Below are 19167 nucleotides of genomic sequence, written 5' to 3'. Positions count from 1 at the left end.
TGTCAGAAGTGGGATTTGAACCCACGCCTCGAGAAGAGACTGCGACCTGAACGCAGCGCCTTAGACCACTCGGCCATCCTGACTTGCATTTGTGGAACCTTCCACAGGCCAGACAGCCATGCAAGTGGGGTACCGAAAAGGCATGCCCTCAATTTATTTATCCTATTATAAGTACTTCCAACAGATCTTTGAACAATCCATAGAGAGCAGTACCTATGAAGAACTCTTTAGACCTTTAAGGCGTACAAAGAGAAAGTGCTATTAACCAGCCACTTGAACGGCCCAAAGCTGCTTTGAAATTGAGTCAACAGCCACCTCTTGGCTAGCTAAAGCAAATTCAACAAGGAATTTCAATGTCACAACATAGGGTGGAATACGCAAATCTAAGCAGCCCCTGATCACAGCCCTGAGGAAATTGCCGTAAGTGAGCTGGAGTCCAACTGTCTACCAGATGCTAGGCATTCTTCCATATTTGCATGGCCTGTCTGGCCAGGGCATACAAGAGCATGACTCTTCCAGATGAGCTCTTACATGGGTCCTATGCTCATATAGTAGGGACTGCACTTTGTCAGCAAGACTTTATACAACCGAAATATATGAGAAACTCCAGCTCTCTTGACTAGATGAGGACGGAATCACATCCCAGGTGAAGACCAACAGATGCAACTTCCATCAGATGTTAACCTGAAAAAGGAGATTATATCTCCAAAAGTCATGTCAGAAGTGGGATTCGAACCCACGCCTCCAGAGGAGACTGCGGCCTAAACACAGATCCTTAGACCACTCGGCCATCCTGACAGTGCAGAGTCTTAAGAAATGTATATAAGTCACTCAGAAATTTCTGCCTCCATGCAAGCCTGAAATAATTTAAACCTTCAAACACAAGGTGAAACTTTATGCACAGGACAATAAACACAGAAGATCACATGTGAAAGCATTTCATTTCACAGGTGTACAATTTTTATGCTTTTAGAATACCTCATACCTCTCACCAGCTATTTAGGGTCCTGTATCCTACTCACAAAATTACCTTGCCTGCGACCTCTCTCTCTACACAAACAACTACTGCACAGGAAGTAGGAAGGCAGAAGGTGGGGCATATTATGCAAATGTATGCTGTCATTGTGCCTTGCAGATTCATGCAGGATTTCTAGATCCTTGCTGGATACAAGAGAGCAGACCTTGTTTCAGATCAACTGTCCCTAGCAGGGAACGTCTGAGCACATGCAGTCTTTTGCTCTCTAGCCCCTGGCCTGGGACTCACCCTCACTGGCTGAGGCGTGAATTTCTGCATACCAACGTTGCATAGATGGTACGTTTGTGGTCGGTTTGGGATGGGTGGGAGGTCAAAAGCAGGGAAAAGTATGTCGCCGTCACTTCTAGTCTCCTCTTCTAGGCCTACCTGCCGTTCACTCACTCTGTCTTTGTTTCATTCTCTCCTTCCTCAACACCCCTTCTCACTCACTCGCTCTATCACTTGTGCTCTTTCCCCTTGCTCTGCATTTCATAGTGGAAACATCCCTTGAATGGAGCATTAGAAAATGAGGTTACATAAAATTAACAATCTACTTATTGGAAACCAAAAATATCACAAGACTGAATGTAACCCATTTCATTAATAAAAGGGACTTTTTAAGCACCCCCCAAAAAACACATAAAACACCACGAGTGCTAGAAGAATATTATACGAGCTTGAAGACAGAATTGGGCAGATTCATTTGCAGTTGAAACTGAAGTTTGTTACTTATTCAGATATTATATGCACTGCCAATTTTTAGCTGAGATTCTAAAAGAACTCAGAGACAAAATGGACTTAAAGTTTTGTCAGAAGTGGGATTCGAACCCACGCCTCCAGGTGAGACTGCGGCCTTAACGCAGCGCCTTAGACCACTCGGCCATCCTGAACACATGTTGCTTTATCATCAACAGAGAGGAAAAGATATTGTGAACCAAAAAAAGCACACATCTTAGGCCATGAGTGGCTAGAGCAAGAAAAAAACTCACTGCACTTTTCCAAGTAGACAACCATATAAGCCCATGTGAGGGAAATGATCTGATTTTTTCTCTCTCAAGAAAAAAGTAGAGTAAACACACAATTGTCAGAAGTGGGATTTGAACCCACGCCTCAAGAAGAGACTACAACCTGAATGCAGCGCCTTAGACCACTCGGCCATCCTGACTTGCATGTGTGGAACCTTCCACAGGCCAGACAGCCATGCAAGTGGGGTACCGAAAAGGCATGCCCTCAATTTATTTATCCTATTATAAGTACTTCCAACAGATCTTTGAACAATCCATAGAGAGCAGTACCTATGAAGAACTCTTTAGACCTTTAAGGCGTACAAAGAGAAAGTGCTATTCACCAGCCACTTGAACGGCCCAAAGCTGCTTTGAAATTGAGTCAACAGCCACCTCTTGGCTAGCTAAAGCAAATTCACCAAGGAATTTCAATGTCACAACATAGGGTGGAATACGCAAATCTAAGCAGCCCCTGATCACAGCCCTGAGGAAATTGCCGTAAGTGTGCTGGAGTCCAACTGTCTACCAGATGCTAGGCATTCTTTCATATTTGCATGGCCTGTCTGGCCAGGGCATACAAGAGCATGACTCTTCCAGATGAGCTCTTACATGGGTCCTATGCTCACATAGTAAGGACTGCACTTTGTCAGCAAGACTTTATACAACCGAAATATATGAGAAACCCCAGCTCTCTTGACTAGATGAGGACGGAATCACATCCCAGGTGAAGACCAACAGATGCAACTTCCATCAGATGTTAACCTGAAAAAGGAGATTATATCTCCAAAAGTCATGTCAGAAGTGGGATTTGAACCCACGCCTCCAGAGGAGACTGCAGCCTAAACACAGCACCTTAGACCACTCGGCCATCCTGACAGTGCAGAGTCTTAAGAAATGTATAAAAGTCACTTAGAAATTTCTGCCTCCATGCAAGCCTGAAATAATTTAAACCTTCAAACACAAGGTGCAACTTTATGCACAGGACAATAAACACAGAAGATCACATGTGAAAGCATTTCATTTCACAGGTGTACAATTTTTATGCTTTTAGAATACCTCATACCTCTCACCAGCTATTTAGGGTCCTGTATCCTACTCACAAAATTACCTTGCCTGCGACCTCTCTCTCTACATAAACAACTACTGCACAGGAAGTAGGAAGGCAGAAGGTGGGGCATATTATGCAAATGTATGCTGTCAATGTGCCTTGCAGATTCATGCAGGATTTCTAGATCCTTGCTGGATACAAGAGAGCAGACCTTGTTTCAGATCAACTGTCCCTAGCAGGGAACGTCTGAGCACATGCAGTCTTTTGCTCTCTAGCCCCTGGCCTAGGACTCACCCTCACTGGCTGAGGCGTGAATTTCTGCATACCAACGTTGCATAGATGGTACGTTTGTGGTCGGTTTGGGATGGGTGGAAGGTCAAAAGCAGGGAAAAGTATGTCGTTTTCACTTCTAGTCTCCTCTTCTAGGCCTACCTGCCGTTCACTCACTCTGTCTTTGTTTCATTCTCTCCTTCCTCAACACCCCTTCTAACTCACTTGCTCTTTCCCGTTGCTCTGCATTTCATAGTGGAAACATCTCTTGAATGGAGCATTAGAAAATGAGGTTACATAAAATTAACAATCTACTTATTGGAAACCAAAAATATCACAAGACTGAATGTAACCCATCTCATTAATAAAAGGGACTTTTTAAGCACTCCCCAAAAAACACATACAACACCACGAGGGCTAGAAGAATATTATACGAGCTTGAAGACAGAATTGGGCAAATTAATTTGCAGTTGAAACTGAAGTTTGTTATTTATTCAGATATTATAAGCACTGCCAATTTTTAGCTGAGATTCTAAAAGAACTCAGAGACAAAATGGACTTAAAGGTTTGTCAGAAGTGGGATTCGAACCCACGCCTCCAGGAGAGACTGCGGTCTTAACGCAGCGCCTTAGACCACTCGGGCATCCTGAGCACATGTTGCTTGATCATCAACAGAGAGGGAAAGATATTGTGAACCAAAAAAAGCACACATCTTAGGCCATGAGTGGCTAGAGCAAGAAAAAAACTCACTGCACTTTTCCAAGTAGACAACCATATAAGCCCATGTGAGGGAAATTATCTGATTTTTTCTCTCTCAAGAAAAAAGTAGAGTAAACACACAATTGTCAGAAGTGAGATTTGAACCCACACCTCCAGAAGAGACTATAACCTGAACGCAGCGCCTTAGACAACTCGGCCATCCTGTCTTGCATTTGTGGAACCTTCCACAGGCCAGACAGCCATGCAAGTGGGGTACCGAAAAGGCATGCCCTCAATTTATTTATCCTATTATAAGTACTTCCAACAGATCTTTGAACAATCCATAGAGAGCAGTACCTATGAAGAACTCTTTAGACCTTTAAGGCGTACAAAGAGAAAGTGCTATTCACCAGCCACTTGAACGGCCCAAAGCTGCTTTGAAATTGAGTCAACAGCCACCTCTTGGCTAGCTAAAGCAAATTCAACAAGGAATTTCAATGTCACAACATAGGGTGGAATACGCAAATCTAAGCAGCCCCTGATCACAGCCCTGAGGAAATTGCCGTAAGTGTGCTGGAGTCCAACTGTCTACCAGATGCTAGGCATTCTTCCATATTTGCATGGCCTGTCTGGCCAGGGCATACAAGAGCATGACTCTTCCAGATGAGCTCTTACATGGGTCCTATGCTCACATAGTAAGGACTGCACTTTGTCAGCAAGACTTTATACAACCGAAATATATGAGAAACCCCAGCTCTCTTGACTAGATGAGGACGGAATCACATCCCAGGTGAAGACCAACAGATGCAACTTCCATCAGATGTTAACCTGAAAAAGGAGATTATATCTCCAAAAGTCATGTCAGAAGTGGGATTTGAACCCACGCCTCCAGAAGAAACTGCAGCCTAAACACAGCGCCTTAGACCACTCGGCCATCCTGACAGAGCAGAGTCTTAAGAAATGTATAAAAGTCACTCAGAAATTTCTGCCTCCATGCAAGCCTGAAATAATTTAAACCTTCAAACACAAGGTGCAACTTTATGCACAGGACAATAAACACAGAAGATCACATGTGAAAGCATTTCATTTCACAGGTGTACAATTTTTATGCTTTTAGAATACCTCATACCTCTCACCAGCTATTTAGGGTCCTGTATCCTACTCACAAAATTACCTTGCCTGCGACCTCTCTCTCTACACAAACAACTACTGCACAGGAAGTAGGAAGGCAGAAGGTGGGGCATATTATGCAAATGTATGCTGTCAATGTGCCTTGCAGATTCATGCAGGATTTCTAGATCCTTGCTGGATACAAGAGAGCAGACCTTGTTTCAGATCAACTGTCCCTAGCAGGGAACGTCTGAGCACATGCAGTCTTTTGCTCTCTAGCCCCTGGCCTGGGACTCACCCTCACTGGCTGAGGCGTGAATTTCTGCGATACCAACGTTGCATAGATGGTACGTTTGTGGTTGGTTTGGGATGGGTGGAAGGTCAAAAGCAGGGAAAAGTATGTCGCCTTCACTTCTAGTCTCCTCTTCTAGGCCTACCTGCCGTTCACTCACTCTGTCTTTGTTTCATTCTCTCCTTCCTCAACACCCCTTCTCACTCACTCGCTCTATCACTTGTGCTCTTTCCCCTTGCTCTGCATTTCATAGTGGAAACATCTCTTGAATGGAGCATTAGAAAATGAGGTTACATAAAATTAACAATCTACTTATTGGAAACCAAAAATATCACAAGACTGAATGTAACCCATTTCATTATTAAAAGGGACTTTTTAATCACCCCCCCAAAAAACACATAAAGCACCACGAGTGCTAGAAGAATATTATACGAGCTTGAAGACAGAATTGGGCAAATTCATTTGCAGTTGAAACTGAAGTTTGTTACTTATTTAGATATTATATGCACTGCCAATTTTTAGCTGAGATTCTAAAAGAACTCAGAGACAAAATGGACTTAAAGTTTTGTCAGAAGTGGGATTCGAACCCACGTCTCCAGGAGAGACTGTGGCCTTAACACAGCACCTTAGACCACTCGGCCATCCTGACCACATGTTGCTTGATCATCTACAGAGAGGGAAAGATATTGTGAACCAAAAAAAGCACACATCTTAGGTCATGAGTGGCTAGAGCAAGAAAAAAACTCACTGCACTTTTCCAAGTAGACAACCATATAAGCCCATGTGAGGGAAATGATCTGATTTTTTCTCTCTCAAGAAAAAAGTAGCGGAAACACACAATTGTCAGAAGTGGGATTTGAATCCACACCTCGAGAAGAGACTGCGTCCTGAACGCAGCGCCTTAGACCACTCGGCCATCCTGACTTGCATTTGTGGAACCTTCCACAGGCCAGACAGCCATGCAAGTGGGGTACCGAAAAGGCATGCCCTCAATTTATTTATCCTATTATAAGTACTTCCAACAGATCTTTGAACAATCCATAGAGAGCAGTACCTATGAAGAACTCTTTAGACCTTTAAGGCGTACAAAGAGAAAGTGCTATTAACCAGCCACTTGAACGGCCCAAAGCTGCTTTGAAATTGAGTCAACAGCCACCTCTTGGCTAGCTAAAGCAAATTCAACAAGGAATTTCAATGTCACAACATAGGGTGGAATACGCAAATCTAAGCAGCCCCTGATCACAGCCCTGAGGAAATTGCCGTAAGTGAGCTGGAGTCCAACTGTCTACCAGATGCTAGGCATTCTTCCATATTTGCATGGCCTGTCTGGCCAGGGCATACAAGAGCATGACTCTTCCAGATGAGCTCTTACATGGGTCCTATGCTCATATAGTAGGGACTGCACTTTGTCAGCAAGACTTTATACAACCGAAATATATGAGAAACTCCAGCTCTCTTGACTAGATGAGGACGGAATCACATCCCAGGTGAAGACCAACAGATGCAACTTCCATCAGATGTTAACCTGAAAAAGGAGATTATATCTCCAAAAGTCATGTCAGAAGTGGGATTCGAACCCACGCCTCCAGAGGAGACTGCGGCCAAAACACAGATCCTTAGACCACTCGGCCATCCTGACAGTGCAGAGTCTTAAGAAATGTATAAAAGTCACTCAGAAATTTCTGCCTCCATGCAAGCCTGAAATAATTTAAACCTTCAAACACAAGGTGCAACTTTATGCACAGGACAATAAACACAGAAGATCACATGTGAAAGCATTTCATTTCACAGGTGTACAATTTTTATGCTTTTAGAATACCTCATACCTCTCACCAGCTATTTAGGGTCCTGTATCCTACTCACAAAATTACCTTGCCTGCGACCTCTCTCTCTACACAAACAACTACTGCACAGGAAGTAGGAAGGCAGAAGGTGGGGCATATTATGCAAATGTATGCTGTCATTGTGCCTTGCAGATTCATGCAGGATTTCTAGATCCTTGCTGGATACAAGAGAGCAGACCTTGTTTCAGATCAACTGTCCCTAGCAGGGAACGTCTGAGCACATGCAGTCTTTTGCTCTCTAGCCCCTGGCCTGGGACTCACCCTCACTGGCTGAGGCATGAATTTCTGCATACCAACGTTGCATAGATGGTACGTTTGTGGTCGGTTTGGGATGGGTGGGAGGTCAAAAGCAGGGAAAAGTATGTCGCCGTCACTTCTAGTCTCCTCTTCTAGGCCTACCTGCCGTTCACTCACTCTGTCTTTGTTTCATTCTCTCCTTCCTCAACACCCCTTCTCACTCACTCGCTCTATCACTTGTGCTCTTTCCCCTTGCTCTGCATTTCATAGTGGAAACATCCCTTGAATGGAGCATTAGAAAATGAGGTTACATAAAATTAACAATCTACTTATTGGAAACCAAAAATATCACAAGACTGAATGTAACCCATTTCATTAATAAAAGGGACTTTTTAATCACCCCCCCAAAAAACACATAAAGCACCACGAGTGCTAGAAGAATATTATACGAGCTTGAAGACAGAATTGGGCAAATTCATTTGCAGTTGAAACTGAAGTTTGTTACTTATTTAGATATTATATGCACTGCCAATTTTTAGCTGAGATTCTAAAAGAACTCAGAGACAAAATGGACTTAAAGTTTTGTCAGAAGTGGGATTCGAACCCACGTCTCCAGGAGAGACTGTGGCCTTAACACAGCACCTTAGACCACTCGGCCATCCTGACCACATGTTGCTTGATCATCTACAGAGAGGGAAAGATATTGTGAACCAAAAAAAGCACACATTTTAGGTCATGAGTGGCTAGAGCAAGAAAAAAACTCACTGCACTTTTCCAAGTAGACAACCATATAAGCCCATGTGAGGGAAATGATCTGATTTTTTCTCTCTCAAGAAAAAAGTAGAGTAAACACACAATTGTCAGAAGTGGGATTTGAACCCACACCTCGAGAAGAGACTGCGACCTGAACGCAGCGCCTTAGACCACTCAGTCATCCTGACTTGCATGTGTGGAACCTTCCACAGGCCAGACAGCCATGCAAGTGGGGTACCGAAAAGGCATGCCCTCAATTTATTTATCCTATTATAAGTACTTCCAACAGATCTTTGAACAATCCATAGAGAGCAGTACCTATGAAGAACTCTTTAGACCTTTAAGGCGTACAAAGAGAAAGTGCTATTAACCAGCCACTTGAACGGCCCAAAGCTGCTTTGAAATTGAGTCAACAGCCACCTCTTGGCTAGCTAAAGCAAATTCAACAAGGAATTTCAATGTCACAACATAGGGTGGAATACGCAAATCTAAGCAGCCCCTGATCACAGCCCTGAGGAAATTGCCGTAAGTGTGCTGGAGTCCAACTGTCTACCAGATGCTAGGCATTCTTCCATATTTGCATGGCATGTCTGGCCAGGGCATACAAGAGCATGACTCTTCCAGATGAGCTCTTACATGGGTCCTATGCTCATATAGTAAGGACTGCACTTTGTCAGCAAGACTTTATACAACCGAAATATATGAGAAACCCCAGCTCTCTTGACTAGATGAGGACGGAAGCACATCCCAGGTGAAGACCAACAGATGCAACTTCCATCAGATGTTAACCTGAAAAAGGAGATTATATCTCCAAAAGTCATGTCAGAAGTGGGATTCGAACCCACGCCTCCAGAGGAGACTGCGGCCTAAACACAGCGCCTTAGACCACTTGGCCATCCAGACAGTGCAGAGTCTTAAGAAATGTATAAAAGTCACTCAGAAATTTCTGCCTCCATGCAAGCCTGAAATAATTTAAACCTTCAAACACAAGGTGCAACTTTATGCACAGGACAATAAACACAGAAGATCACATGTGAAAGCATTTCATTTCACAGGTGTACAATTTTTATGCTTTTAGAATACCTCATACCTCTCACCAGCTATTTAGGGTCCTGTATCCTACTCACAAAATTACCTTGCCTGCGACCTCTCTCTCTACACAAACAACTACTGCACAGGAAGTAGGAAGGCAGAAGGTGGGGCATATTATGCAAATGTATGCTGTCATTGTGCCTTGCAGATTCATGCAGGATTTCTAGATCCTTGCTGGATACAAGAGAGCAGACCTTGTTTCAGATCAACTGTCCCTAGCAGGGAACGTCTGAGCACATGCAGTCTTTTGCTCTCTAGCCCCTGGCCTGGGACTCACCCTCACTGGCTGAGGCGTGAATTTCTGCATACCAACGTTGCATAGATGGTACGTTTGTGGTCGGTTTGGGATGGGTGGGAGGTCAAAAGCAGGGAAAAGTATGTCGCCTTCACTTCTAGTCTCCTCTTCTAGGCCTACCTGCCGTTCACTCACTCTGTCTTTGTTTCATTCTCTCCTTCCTCAACACCCCTTCTCACTCACTCGCTCTATCACTTGTGCTCTTTCCCCTTGCTCTGCATTTCATAATGGAAACATCTCTTGAATGGAGCATTAGAAAATGAGGTTACATAAAATTAACAATCTACTTATTGGAAACCAAAAATATCACAAGACTGAATGTAACCCATTTCATTAATAAAAGGGACTTTTTAATCACCCCCCAAAAAACACATAAAGCACCACGAGTGCTAGAAGAATATTATACGAGCTTGAAGACAGAATTGGGCAAATTCATTTGCAGTTGAAACTGAAGTTTGTTACTTATTCAGATATTATATGCACTGCCAATTTTTAGCTGAGATTCTAAAAGAACTCAGAGACAAAATGGACTTAACGTTTTGTCAGAAGTGGAATTCGAACCCACGTCTCCAGGAGAGACTGCGGTCTTAACACAGCGCCTTAGACCACTCGGCCATCCTGACCACATGTTGCTTGATCATCTACAGAGAGGGAAAGATATTGTGAACCAAAAAAAGCACACATCTTAGGTCATGAGTGGCTAGAGCAAGAAAAAAACTCACTGCACTTTTCCAAGTAGACAACCATATAAGCCCATGTGAGGGAAATGATCTGATTTTTTCTCTCTCAAGAAAAAAGTAGAGCAAACACACAATTGTCAGAAGTGGGATTTGAACCCACGCCTCGAGAAGAGACTGCGACCTGAACGCAGCGCCTTAGACCACTCGGCCATCCTGACTTGCATTTGTGGAACCTTCCACAGGCCAGACAGCCATGCAAGTGGGGTACCGAAAAGGCATGCCCTCAATTTATTTATCCTATTATAAGTACTTCCAACAGATCTTTGAACAATCCATAGAGAGCAGTACCTATGAAGAACTCTTTAGACCTTTAAGGCGTACAAAGAGAAAGTGCTATTAACCAGCCACTTGAACGGCCCAAAGCTGCTTTGAAATTGAGTCAACAGCCACCTCTTGGCTAGCTAAAGCAAATTCAACAAGGAATTTCAATGTCACAACATAGGGTGGAATACGCAAATCTAAGCAGCCCCTGATCACAGCCCTGAGGAAATTGCCGTAAGTGAGCTGGAGTCCAACTGTCTACCAGATGCTAGGCATTCTTCCATATTTGCATGGCCTGTCTGGCCAGGGCATACAAGAGCATGACTCTTCCAGATGAGCTCTTACATGGGTCCTATGCTCATATAGTAGGGACTGCACTTTGTCAGCAAGACTTTATACAACCGAAATATATGAGAAACTCCAGCTCTCTTGACTAGATGAGGACGGAATCACATCCCAGGTGAAGACCAACAGATGCAACTTCCATCAGATGTTAACCTGAAAAAGGAGATTATATCTCCAAAAGTCATGTCAGAAGTGGGATTCGAACCCACGCCTCCAGAGGAGACTGCGGCCTAAACACAGCGCCTTAGACCACTCGGCCATCCTGACAGTGCAGAGTCTTAAGAAATGTATAAAAGTCACTCAGAAATTTCTGCCTCCATGCAAGCCTGAAATAATTTAAACCTTCAAACACAAGGTGCAACTTTATGCACAGGACAATAAACACAGAAGATCACATGTGAAAGCATTTCATTTCACAGGTGTACAATTTTTATGCTTTTAGAATACCTCATACCTCTCACCAGCTATTTAGGGTCCTGTATCCTACTCACAAAATTACCTTGCCTGCGACCTCTCTCTCTACACAAACAACTACTGCACAGGAAGTAGGAAGGCAGAAGGTGGGGCATATTATGCAAATGTATGCTGTCATTGTGCCTTGCAGATTCATGCAGGATTTCTAGATCCTTGCTGGATACAAGAGAGCAGACCTTGTTTCAGATCAACTGTCCCTAGCAGGGAACGTCTGAGCACATGCAGTCTTTTGCTCTCTAGCCCCTGGCCTGGGACTCACCCTCACTGGCTGAGGCGTGAATTTCTGCATACCAACGTTGCATAGATGGTACGTTTGTGGTCGGTTTGGGATGGGTGGGAGGTCAAAAGCAGGGAAAAGTATGTCGCCGTCACTTCTAGTCTCCTCTTCTAGGCCTACCTGCCGTTCACTCACTCTGTCTTTGTTTCATTCTCTCCTTCCTCAACACCCCTTCTCACTCACTCGCTCTATCACTTGTGCTCTTTCCCCTTGCTCTGCATTTCATAGTGGAAACATCCCTTGAATGGAGCATTAGAAAATGAGGTTACATAAAATTAACAATCTACTTATTGGAAACCAAAAATATCACAAGACTGAATGTAACCCATTTCATTAATAAAAGGGACTTTTTAAGCACCCCCCAAAAAACACATAAAACACCACGAGTGCTAGAAGAATATTATACGAGCTTGAAGACAGAATTGGGCAGATTCATTTGCAGTTGAAACTGAAGTTTGTTACTTATTCAGATATTATATGCACTGCCAATTTTTAGCTGAGATTCTAAAAGAACTCAGAGACAAAATGGACTTAAAGTTTGGTCAGAAGTGGGATTCGAACCCACGCCTCCAGGTGAGACTGCGGCCTTAACGCAGCGCCTTAGACCACTCGGCCATCCTGAACACATGTTGCTTTATCATCAACAGAGAGGAAAAGATATTGTGAACCAAAAAAAGCACACATCTTAGGCCATGAGTGGCTAGAGCAAGAAAAAAACTCACTGCACTTTTCCAAGTAGACAACCATATAAGCCCATGTGAGGGAAATGATCTGATTTTTTCTCTCTCAAGAAAAAAGTAGAGTAAACACACAATTGTCAGAAGTGGGATTTGAACCCACGCCTCAAGAAGAGACTACAACCTGAATGCAGCGCCTTAGACCACTCGGCCATCCTGACTTGCATGTGTGGAACCTTCCACAGGCCAGACAGCCATGCAAGTGGGGTACCGAAAAGGCATGCCCTCAATTTATTTATCCTATTATAAGTACTTCCAACAGATCTTTGAACAATCCATAGAGAGCAGTACCTATGAAGAACTCTTTAGACCTTTAAGGCGTACAAAGAGAAAGTGCTATTCACCAGCCACTTGAACGGCCCAAAGCTGCTTTGAAATTGAGTCAACAGCCACCTCTTGGCTAGCTAAAGCAAATTCACCAAGGAATTTCAATGTCACAACATAGGGTGGAATACGCAAATCTAAGCAGCCCCTGATCACAGCCCTGAGGAAATTGCCGTAAGTGTGCTGGAGTCCAACTGTCTACCAGATGCTAGGCATTCTTCCATATTTGCATGGCCTGTCTGGCCAGGGCATACAAGAGCATGACTCTTCCAGATGAGCTCTTACATGGGTCCTATGCTCACATAGTAAGGACTGCACTTTGTCAGCAAGACTTTATACAACCGAAATATATGAGAAACCCCAGCTCTCTTGACTAGATGAGGACGGAATCACATCCCAGGTGAAGACCAACAGATGCAACTTCCATCAGATGTTAACCTGAAAAAGGAGATTATATCTCCAAAAGTCATGTCAGAAGTGGGATTTGAACCCACGCCTCCAGAGGAGACTGCAGCCTAAACACAGCACCTTAGACCACTCGGCCATCCTGACAGTGCAGAGTCTTAAGAAATGTATAAAAGTCACTCAGAAATTTCTGCCTCCATGCAAGCCTGAAATAATTTAAACCTTCAAACACAAGGTGCAACTTTATGCACAGGACAATAAACACAGAAGATCACATGTGAAAGCATTTCATTTCACAGGTGTACAAATTTTATGCTTTTAGAATACCTCATACCTCTCACCAGCTATTTAGGGTCCTGTATCCTACTCACAAAATTACCTTGCCTGCGACCTCTCTCTCTACATAAACAACTACTGCACAGGAAGTAGGAAGGCAGAAGGTGGGGCATATTATGCAAATGTATGCTGTCAATGTGCCTTGCAGATTCATGCAGGATTTCTAGATCCTTGCTGGATACAAGAGAGCAGACCTTGTTTCAGATCAACTGTCCCTAGCAGGGAACGTCTGAGCACATGCAGTCTTTTGCTCTCTAGCCCCTGGCCTAGGACTCACCCTCACTGGCTGAGGCGTGAATTTCTGCATACCAACGTTGCATAGATGGTACGTTTGTGGTCGGTTTGGGATGGGTGGAAGGTCAAAAGCAGGGAAAAGTATGTCGTTTTCACTTCTAGTCTCCTCTTCTAGGCCTACCTGCCGTTCACTCACTCTGTCTTTGTTTCATTCTCTCCTTCCTCAACACCCCTTCTAACTCACTTGCTCTTTCCCGTTGCTCTGCATTTCATAGTGGAAACATCTCTTGAATGGAGCATTAGAAAATGAGGTTACATAAAATTAACAATCTACTTATTGGAAACCAAAAATATCACAAGACTGAATGTAACCCATCTCATTAATAAAAGGGACTTTTTAAGCACTCCCCAAAAAACACATACAACACCACGAGGGCTAGAAGAATATTATACGAGCTTGAAGACAGAATTGGGCAAATTAATTTGCAGTTGAAACTGAAGTTTGTTATTTATTCAGATATTATAAGCACTGCCAATTTTTAGCTGAGATTCTAAAAGAACTCAGAGACAAAATGGACTTAAAGGTTTGTCAGAAGTGGGATTCGAACCCACGCCTCCAGGAGAGACTGCGGTCTTAACGCAGCGCCTTAGACCACTCGGGCATCCTGAGCACATGTTGCTTGATCATCAACAGAGAGGGAAAGATATTGTGAACCAAAAAAAGCACACATCTTAGGCCATGAGTGGCTAGAGCAAGAAAAAAACTCACTGCACTTTTCCAAGTAGACAACCATATAAGCCCATGTGAGGGAAATTATCTGATTTTTTCTCTCTCAAGAAAAAAGTAGAGTAAACACACAATTGTCAGAAGTGAGATTTGAACCCACACCTCCAGAAGAGACTATAACCTGAACGCAGCGCCTTAGACAACTCGGCTATCCTGTCTTGCATTTGTGGAACCTTCCACAGGCCAGACAGCCATGCAAGTGGGGTACCGAAAAGGCATGCCCTCAATTTATTTATCCTATTATAAGTACTTCCAACAGATCTTTGAACAATCCATAGAGAGCAGTACCTATGAAGAACTCTTTAGACCTTTAAGGCGTACAAAGAGAAAGTGCTATTCACCAGCCACTTGAACGGCCCAAAGCTGCTTTGAAATTGAGTCAACAGCCACCTCTTGGCTAGCTAAAGCAAATTCAACAAGGAATTTCAATGTCACAACATAGGGTGGAATACGCAAATCTAAGCAGCCCCTGATCACAGCCCTGAGGAAATTGCCGTAAGTGTGCTGGAGTCCAACTGTCTACCAGATGCTAGGCATTCTTCCATATTTGCATGGCCTGTCTGGCCAGGGCATACAAGAGCATGACTCTTCCAGATGAGCTCTTACATGGGTCCTATGCTCACATAGTAAGGACTGCACTTTGTCAGCAAGACTTTATACAACCGAAATATATGAGAAACCCCAGCTCTCTTGACTAGATGAGGACGGAATCACATCCCAGGTGAAGACAAACAGATGCAACTTCCATCAGATGTTAACCTGAAAAAGGAGATTATATCTCCAAAAGTCATGTCAAAAGTGGGATTTGAACCCACGCCTCCAGAAGAAACTGCAGCCTAAACACAGCGCCTTAGACCACTCGGCCATCCTGACAGTGCAGAGTCTTAAGAAATGTATAAAAGTCACTCAGAAATTTCTGCCTCCATGCAAGCCTGAAATAATTTAAACCTTCAAACACAAGGTGCAACTTTATGCACAGGACAATAAACACAGAAGATCACATGTGAAAGCATTTCATTTCACAGGTGTACAATTTTTATGCTTTTAGAATACCTCATACCTCTCACCAGCTATTTAGGGTCCTGTATCCTACTCACAAAATTACCTTGCCTGCGACCTCTCTCTCTACACAAACAACTACTGCACAGGAAGTAGGAAGGCAGAAGGTGGGGCATATTATGCAAATGTATGCTGTCAATGTGCCTTGCAGATTCATGCAGGATTTCTAGATCCTTGCTGGATACAAGAGAGCAGACCTTGTTTCAGATCAACTGTCCCTAGCAGGGAACGTCTGAGCACATGCAGTCTTTTGCTCTCTAGCCCCTGGCCTGGGACTCACCCTCACTGGCTGAGGCGTGAATTTCTGCATACCAACGTTGCATAGATGGTACGTTTGTGGTCGGTTTGGGATGGGTGGGAGGTCAAAAGCAGGGAAAAGTATGTCGCCTTCACTTCTAGTCTCCTCTTCTAGGCCTACCTGCCGTTCACTCACTCTGTCTTTGTTTCATTCTCTCCTTCCTCAACACCCCTTCTCACTCACTCGCTCTATCACTTGTGCTCTTTCCCCTTGCTCTGCATTTCATAGTGGAAACATCTCTTGAATGGAGCATTAGAAAATGAGGTTACATAAAATTAACAATCTACTTATTGGAAACCAAAAATATCACAAGACTGAATGTAACCCATTTCATTAATAAAAGGGACTTTTTAATCACCCCCCCAAAAAACACATAAAGCACCATGAGTGCTAGAAGAATATTATACGAGCTTGAAGACAGAATTGGGCAAATTCATTTGCAGTTGAAACTGAAGTTTGTTACTTATTTAGATATTATATGCACTGCCAATTTTTAGCTGAGATTCTAAAAGAACTCAGAGACAAAATGGACTTAAAGTTTTGTCAGAAGTGGGATTCGAACCCACGTCTCCAGGAGAGACTGTGGCCTTAACACAGCACCTTAGACCACTCGGCCATCCTGACCACATGTTGCTTGATCATCTACAGAGAGGGAAAGATATTGTGAACCAAAAAAAGCACACATCTTAGGTCATGAGTGGCTAGAGCAAGAAAAAAACTCACTGCACTTTTCCAAGTAGACAACCATATAAGCCCATGTGAGGGAAATGATCTGATTTTTTCTCTCTCAAGAAAAAAGTAGAGGAAACACACAATTGTCAGAAGTGGGATTTGAATCCACGCCTCGAGAAGAGACTGCGTCCTGAACGCAGCGCCTTAGACCACTCGGCCATCCTGACTTGCATTTGTGGAACCTTCCACAGGCCAGACAGCCATGCAAGTGGGGTACCGAAAAGGCATGCCCTCAATTTATTTATCCTATTATAAGTACTTCCAACAGATCTTTGAACAATCCATAGAGAGCAGTACCTATGAAGAACTCTTTAGACCTTTAAGGCGTACAAAGAGAAAGTGCTATTAACCAGCCACTTGAACGGCCCAAAGCTGCTTTGAAATTGAGTCAACAGCCACCTCTTGGCTAGCTAAAGCAAATTCAACAAGGAATTTCAATGTCACAACATAGGGTGGAATACGCAAATCTAAGCAGCCCCTGATCACAGCCCTGAGGAAATTGCCGTAAGTGAGCTGGAGTCCAACTGTCTACCAGATGCTAGGCATTCTTCCATATTTGCATGGCCTGTCTGGCCAGGGCATACAAGAGCATGACTCTTCCAGATGAGCTCTTACATGGGTCCTATGCTCATATAGTAGGGACTGCACTTTGTCAGCAAGACTTTATACAACCGAAATATATGAGAAACTCCAGCTCTCTTGACTAGATGAGGACGGAATCACATCCCAGGTGAAGACCAACAGATGCAACTTCCATCAGATGTTAACCTGAAAAAGGAGATTATATCTCCAAAAGTCATGTCAGAAGTGGGATTCGAACCCACGCCTCCAGAGGAGACTGTGGCCTAAACACAGATCCTTAGACCACTCGGCCATCCTGACAGTGCAGAGTCTTAAGAAATGTATAAAAGTCACTCAGAAATTTCTGCCTCCATGCAAGCCTGAAATAATTTAAACCTTCCAACACAAGGTGCAACTTTATGCACAGGACAATAAACACAGAAGATCACATGTGAAAGCATTTCATTTCACAGGTGTACAATTTTTATGCTTTTAGAATACCTCATACCTCTCACCAGCTATTTAGGGTCCTGTATCCTACTCACAAAATTACCTTGCCTGCGACCTCTCTCTCTACACAAACAACTACTGCACAGGAAGTAGGAAGGCAGAAGGTGGGGCATATTATGCAAATGTATGCTGTCATTGTGCCTTGCAGATTCATGCAGGATTTCTAGATCCTTGCTGGATACAAGAGAGCAGACCTTGTTTCAGATCAACTGTCCCTAGCAGGGAACGTCTGAGCACATGCAGTCTTTTGCTCTCTAGCCCCTGGCCTGGGACTCACCCTCACTGGCTGAGGCGTGAATTTCTGCATACCAACGTTGCATAGATGGTACGTTTGTGGTCGGTTTGGGATGGGTGGGAGGTCAAAACCAGGGAAAAGTATGTCGCCGTCACTTCTAGTCTCCTCTTCTAGGCCTACCTGCCGTTCACTCACTCTGTCTTTGTTTCATTCTCTCCTTCCTCAACACCCCTTCTCACTCACTCGCTCTATCACTTGTGCTCTTTCCCCTTGCTCTGCATTTCATAGTGGAAACATCCCTTGAATGGAGCATTAGAAAATGAGGTTACATAAAATTAACAATCTACTTATTGGAAACCAAAAATATCACAAGACTGAATGTAACCCATTTCATTAATAAAAGGGACTTTTTAATCACCCCCCCAAAAAACACATAAAGCACCACGAGTGCTAGAAGAATATTATACGAGCTTGAAGACAGAATTGGGCAAATTCATTTGCAGTTGAAACTGAAGTTTGTTACTTATTTAGATATTATATGCACTGCCAATTTTTAGCTGAGATTCTAAAAGAACTCAGAGACAAAATGGACTTAAAGTTTTGTCAGAAGTGGGATTCGAACCCACGTCTCCAGGAGAGACTGTGGCCTTAACACAGCACCTTAGACCACTCGGCCATCCTGACCACATGTTGCTTGATCATCTACAGAGAGGGAAAGATATTGTGAACCAAAAAAAGCACACATCTTAGGTCATGAGTGGCTAGAGCAAGAAAAAAACTCACTGCACTTTTCCAAGTAGACAACCATATAAGCCCATGTGAGGGAAATGATCTGATTTTTTCTCTCTCAAGAAAAAAGTAGAGGAAACACACAATTGTCAGAAGTGGGATTTGAACCCACGCCTCGAGAAGAGACTGCGTCCTGAACGCAGCGCCTTAGACCACTCGGCCATCCTGACTTGCATTTGTGGAACCTTCCACAGGCCAGACAGCCATGCAAGTGGGGTACCGAAAAGGCATGCCCTCAATTTATTTATCCTATTATAAGTACTTCCAACAGATCTTTGAACAATCCATAGAGAGCAGTACCTATGAAGAACTCTTTAGACCTTTAAGGCGTACAAAGAGAAAGTGCTATTAACCAGCCACTTGAACGGCCCAAAGCTGCTTTGAAATTGAGTCAACAGCCACCT

At 43.6% G+C, this 19167-nt stretch overlaps 9 non-coding genes across 9 annotated transcripts; all 9 read right to left on the bottom strand.

Moving 5' to 3' along the window:
• TRNAL-CAG (transfer RNA leucine (anticodon CAG)) lies at positions 1-83 on the bottom strand. The gene has a single exon. It is a non-coding gene; the product is annotated as a tRNA-Leu (tRNA).
• A 2014-nt stretch (positions 84-2097) lies between these two features.
• TRNAL-CAG (transfer RNA leucine (anticodon CAG)) lies at positions 2098-2180 on the bottom strand. The gene has a single exon. It is a non-coding gene; the product is annotated as a tRNA-Leu (tRNA).
• A 632-nt stretch (positions 2181-2812) lies between these two features.
• TRNAL-UAG (transfer RNA leucine (anticodon UAG)) lies at positions 2813-2895 on the bottom strand. The gene has a single exon. It is a non-coding gene; the product is annotated as a tRNA-Leu (tRNA).
• Positions 2896-6994: 4099 nt separating this feature from the next.
• On the bottom strand, positions 6995-7077 carry TRNAQ-UUG (transfer RNA glutamine (anticodon UUG)). The gene has a single exon. It is a non-coding gene; the product is annotated as a tRNA-Gln (tRNA).
• Positions 7078-10474: 3397 nt separating this feature from the next.
• TRNAL-CAG (transfer RNA leucine (anticodon CAG)) lies at positions 10475-10557 on the bottom strand. Its single transcript has one exon. It is a non-coding gene; the product is annotated as a tRNA-Leu (tRNA).
• Positions 10558-11189: 632 nt separating this feature from the next.
• TRNAL-UAG (transfer RNA leucine (anticodon UAG)) lies at positions 11190-11272 on the bottom strand. Its single transcript has one exon. It is a non-coding gene; the product is annotated as a tRNA-Leu (tRNA).
• Positions 11273-12571: 1299 nt separating this feature from the next.
• On the bottom strand, positions 12572-12654 carry TRNAL-CAG (transfer RNA leucine (anticodon CAG)). Its single transcript has one exon. It is a non-coding gene; the product is annotated as a tRNA-Leu (tRNA).
• Positions 12655-13286: 632 nt separating this feature from the next.
• On the bottom strand, positions 13287-13369 carry TRNAL-UAG (transfer RNA leucine (anticodon UAG)). Its single transcript has one exon. It is a non-coding gene; the product is annotated as a tRNA-Leu (tRNA).
• A 5481-nt stretch (positions 13370-18850) lies between these two features.
• TRNAL-CAG (transfer RNA leucine (anticodon CAG)) lies at positions 18851-18933 on the bottom strand. Its single transcript has one exon. It is a non-coding gene; the product is annotated as a tRNA-Leu (tRNA).
• Between the last annotated feature and the right edge of the window lie 234 nt (positions 18934-19167).

Source organism: Lissotriton vulgaris, chromosome 8 (assembly GCF_964263255.1).
Source record: "Lissotriton vulgaris chromosome 8, aLisVul1.2, whole genome shotgun sequence".
Taxonomy (NCBI): Eukaryota; Metazoa; Chordata; class Amphibia; order Caudata; family Salamandridae; genus Lissotriton; species Lissotriton vulgaris.
The sequence above is the reverse complement of the archived record's forward strand: the minus strand, read 5'-3'. Positions and strand labels throughout refer to the sequence as shown.